Below are 5298 nucleotides of genomic sequence, written 5' to 3'. Positions count from 1 at the left end.
CTTTACTGAGCCACTCAAGTTTGACGTCTACCATCCCGAGGGTGATGAGTGGGAAGCCTTTCAAGAGGAGTGGAAATAGTCAGTCATCTTTTCCCCTCCTACCATGCCAAGAACTGAAGATAATGAGGAGAACCTAGCAGATGTGGACCAAAACCCTGAAGGTCATCCTCAAATAAATGAAGTTCCTACTGAGCCCATAGATCAACCCACTGAAGTGAATGATTGAGCACTCTTTTTTACTTTTCCTTGTACCTCTCTTTTTATTTTTCATGTAACACCTTACCCCTTTCATGAATGAATAATCATTTTATCTTACCATTCTCATCTTTATGTCTTTAAACATAACTAAACAAAATCCATACAAATAAGGGTTTAACGTACCTAAGAAACTAATACAGGTTTGGCATTCTATGCATACTGGAAACACAAAAATATATAACTTTTTTAGCACCTTTTGAGCTCTAGTTCATGCAGTTTTGTAGTAATTTATGTCAAAATTCATACTTTAATTATAAAATATTTAATGTGTGCTTAAATTATTAACATGTTGAATTTTAATTATTTTTATAATAAATTTTCAAAAAAAATTTTATTTTCGATATTTTTGCACAAAAGGTGTAAATTGGTTTAACAGATACCTCGAAAGGCTCGAACCATTGGGGTAATTTTTACATCAAGTGAATCAAGAGCATGGCTAAATTATTTTCTAGCCAAGGACAGGCCAATAATGATTACTATACACACTTTAAAATTAATTTTTATCCAACATTAATTGAGTTAAAAATTAGTATAAAGTCTAAAGAAGAAAGTGTCTTAGTGTGCTAAGTATAGAAGACTGAACCACCAAGCAATTGGGCAGCCAAAAACCTTCCCTATAGCTGATCCAATCAACTTATTTTAGCTGATTTTCATACTTGTAAATCATCCCTTGAGCTTCCCCTAAATGCTATTCAAACACCTCTACTTTTTGTGCCTTCACTTTTTTACCTCAAGCCAAATATAGCAAAGTTTAAAACATCCAAACTTGCTCAATGCATGGCTGACCAAGGGAGCTTGAATGGCTAAAATTTATTTGCTATTTTTAGCAGTGATTCCCACCTATAAATACCCCTCTTCCCTTCCTTATTTCACACACCATTCATTCCCACATATCTCTCTCTTTCACTCACTTTCTCTCTTACATTCCCTTCTTACTTTCCCATTTTCCTTTGTTTTATTCCCTTGTCAATTTCCCTCTTGAAAAATAGCTTTCATCCACCTTGGAGTAGCAGAATTCAAGTGCTCATGAAGGCCTTGGATCGGTAGAACAAGCGGAGGAGAGGAGCGCATTAGTCTGGCTTCAGAGAAATACTGGATTTCCTTCCGAGTTCCATTCTCTTTAATTTTCTTGTTTATGTTGTGATTGTGAACATGAATATTTGTTGTGTTTTTATTCTTTATTTAATTAAAATTACTTAAATTTAATTCGTGTTAGATTGATTACATTCTGTCCTTAAATTATTATAATCGTGTTCGTGTTGTTATTAGGCCTTGGTAATTTTTCAATTAAATAAAATCATGCCTATATTATACTTGCATTATAATTGTAAGGTAACAAATTAATTAATTAATAATTATATTGAAATTGTAATTAATTGACACAAGATTTAACGGTGCATGTTTAATCTTCTAAGGTAGTTTAAGCTTAAATTAGTGACAATATTAAATGGTACATTAGCCTTGCATAACTTGCAAGACTATTGTGATTAAATTGTTTCAATATAGGACTATGTTGTTACTTCACTTAATCTTATACTTGCTTATGAAAATTAATTAATTGTTTGAATTGGCATAATAATATGTTCAAGAGATTAATTGGTTTAGTAAGTTTGTATGTGCATTAGTTAGCAAAATACCAAGTTGCCGTGAAATTATTCGTAATAGCATGAACTTGAGTTTAGTAATTATAAGTTAAAAATGTAATTGATATAACACAATTATGTCATATTGATTAAAACTCATCTTTTGAAATCGTGCATTGGAATTTTTACCTTTTGTTTTTCTTACTTAGTTAATTTTTAGTTTTCAGATCACTTTTTCAAATCAACTATTGTTTTCACCACCAATTTGTTTAATTTCACATTTCTTAAATATTTTCATCACAGTCCTTGTGGGTACGATAACTCAACATTTACACGTCACTTTCTTACTTGATATGATTATGTACACTTGCACATTCCTGTCGTTCCAAGTTTTTTACGCTGTTACCGGGGACTATTTTAAAAGACACTATTTGTGAAATTGTTAATTTTGCATTTGGTTTATCTTTCTGTTCAGTTCTAATCTAATTATATTTTCTTTGATTCTTTCAGGTGTTTATGAGTATTGATCAAATTATTGACTTGCTCTCTATAGACCCTGAAATTGAAAAGACTTTTTGACAACGAAGAAGATAAGTAGTTTAAAAAAGGGTCAAAGAGATAAAGTTTGAAAATCAGAATAAAAGAAATATTGCAAATCATGCTCAAAATCCTATCTTTATTACTAATGATGGGGTTAGAGCTCTAAGACAGTATGTCGTGCCATTATTTCATGAGCTTAATTTGGATATTAGGAGACCCAAAATTGAGGTACAACAATTCGATCTGAAGCGAGTCATGTTCCAGATGCTTCACACAGTGGGCCAATTTAGTGGAATGCCTACTGAAGATCCTCACCTTCACCTCAAATTATTTATGGAGGTGAGTGATTCTATCAAGTTAGCCGGAGTACTCGAAGATGTATTATGATTAAAGTTGTTCCCATATTAACTAAGGGACAAAGTTCGAGCCTAGCTGGATTCATTGCCACCAGATTCGATTACCACATGGCAAGAGTTAGTAGAAAGATTCCTTATGAAGTATTTCCACCTATCAAGAATGCGAAGTTGTAGAACGATATCACTACCTTCCAACATATGGATGATGAGTCCTTATATGAGGTGTGGGAAAGGTTTAAATAACTATTACAAAGATGCCCTCATAACGGAATGCCTTATTACATCCAATTAGAAACATTCTATAATGATCTCAATGCTCACACGAGAATGGTACTAGACACTTCTACTAATGGTGCTCTCTTTTCTAAGTCTTATAACAAGGCTTATGAAATCATCGAGAGGATTGCTAGCAACAATTATCAATGACCAACCAATTGAGTAGCTCCAGGAAGACGAGTCGCTGGAGTACATTAAATGGACACTCTCATTTCACTCACATCTCAAGTATCTTTGATATCCTCAATGCTTAAAAACTTTACTACTAATGGGTTTTGATAATTTTGCAGCTCAGCCACTGAATCAATTAAAAAAGGTAGCCTATGTTTATTGTAGGGAAGGGCAGTTGTTTAAAGAATTTTCCTCAAACACATAATCTGTTTACTACATGGGTAACCAGAACAAGAACCAAGGAAGGCAAAGACCGCAATCTAATATTTATAACCCATCTTAGCGAAAACACCCTAATTTTTCTTAGAGTAACCAAGGGCTGGACCTACTAACACTTATGCATAACTTAGATAAACCCAACCACCTGTATTTACCCAACAAGTTCAGAAACCAACTCAAGCTGAACCTTCCAATAGCCTAGAGAACCTATTGAAGACATATATAGAAAAGAATTATGTCACTTTAAGGAATTTGGAGAATCAAGTGGGTCAACTTGCAACTGAACTTAGGAATCGACCACAAGGTGCTTTGTCTAGTGATACAGAGAATCCAAGAAATCTAGGGAAAGAACATTGTACATCACTGACTCTGAGAAGCGGGAAAACATTAGAGCCCAACATTATCAAAGTTGAAGAAAAACAAGCTGATGCTCGAGATAAAGTGGAAGTTCAACCCAGTGTTGAAAATCAAACTTCACCATAACCAGAATTTGCAGAATATGATAAGGTAACTTCTAACCCTGTCAATTTTAATAAACTGACAACTTCGTTAGATGTAAAATTTCCACAAAAGATGAAACAACCAGTTTAAGTTAAGAATCTTCCACCACCCTACCCTCAAAAACTTCAGAAGCAGAAATAGGAAGTCCAGTTCAAGAAGTTCTTAGATGTACTCAAGCAACTTCATATCAACATCTCATTTGTAGAAGAACTTGAGCAAATGCCAAACTACATTCATGAAGGATATTCTATCTAAGAAATGAAGACTTGAAGAATTTAATACAGTAGCTTTGATGAATGAATGAAGTGCATATATACAAGATAAACTACCCCCAAAGATGAAGGACCCTGAATGCTTTACCATACCTTGCAACATTGAAGCAACTTATTGGGGTAAGGCAATATGTGATTTGGGTGCAAGCATCAACTTGATTCCCATGTCCATATTTAGAAAGTTGGGGATAGGTGAAGTTAAACCTATTACGGTCACGCTTCAGTTAGCAGAGCGATCCTTAGCACATCCAGAAGGAAAAATTGATGATGTATTGGTATATGTAGACAAATTTTTTTTCCTACTGACTTTGTTATCTTAGACCCTGAAGCAGATAAAGAGGTTCTAATAATCCTAGGAAGGCCTTTCTTAGCAACTGGAAGACCCTTATTGATGTGCAGAAGGGCAAGCTTACCATGCATGCTCAAGATGATAATGTAACGTTTGATGTTTTTAAATCTATGAGATTTCTTGATGCAGTAGATGATTATTCTACAGTATCTAAGTTGGAAGATTTAACTGTAAAATGGGAACTCAACTTTGTTGAGGACCCATTGGAACAAGTTTTGATGCCAGACCCTTCAAGTGATGAAAAGGGGGATGGATACTTAGCTTTACTAGAAGCTAACCAGAAAAGATTTAATCCGTAATCCCATTTTGAATCTTTGGAATTAGAAAGCAGAGATTATGTTCAACTAAAGGCATCAATCAAGGAGCCACCTAAACTGAAACTAAAGGTACTTCCCTTGCACTTAAAATATGTTTATTTAGGTAACGCTTGGACTTTTCCTGTGATTATTTTAGCAGAGTTAACTGAAGAGCAGGAACATAAACTTATTTTAGTGCTGAAACAGTTCAAGAAGGCTATTGGATAGGCCCTAGCTATTGTGTGTAAATATGTAATACTAATGTGCAATTTTACACATTGATTCAAGTAATATAATGATGAGTGAGTATCGTCTCCACAGGGATCAAAAATTGATTACAATTGGTAAAGTATTTACTCTAGATTTAACTAATGAAATAGTGAAAAAAAGAGAGAGTATAAATTGATGAAGGGAATTAATGAATGAACTAATAATATCAATTATAACTAAAATAATAAATGACAAAGCAATCTAAAT

At 33.8% G+C, this 5298-nt stretch overlaps 1 non-coding gene across 1 annotated transcript; it reads right to left on the bottom strand.

Moving 5' to 3' along the window:
• Positions 1-2903: 2903 nt before the first annotated feature.
• Positions 2904-3009, bottom strand: LOC128040249 (small nucleolar RNA R71). The gene has a single exon (XR_008194907.1). It is a non-coding gene; the product is annotated as a small nucleolar RNA R71 (small nucleolar RNA).
• Between the last annotated feature and the right edge of the window lie 2289 nt (positions 3010-5298).

Source organism: Gossypium raimondii, chromosome 3 (genome assembly GCF_025698545.1).
Source record: "Gossypium raimondii isolate GPD5lz chromosome 3, ASM2569854v1, whole genome shotgun sequence".
Classification (NCBI taxonomy): domain Eukaryota; kingdom Viridiplantae; phylum Streptophyta; class Magnoliopsida; order Malvales; family Malvaceae; genus Gossypium; species Gossypium raimondii.
This window is presented reverse-complemented; position numbering and strand designations above follow the sequence as displayed.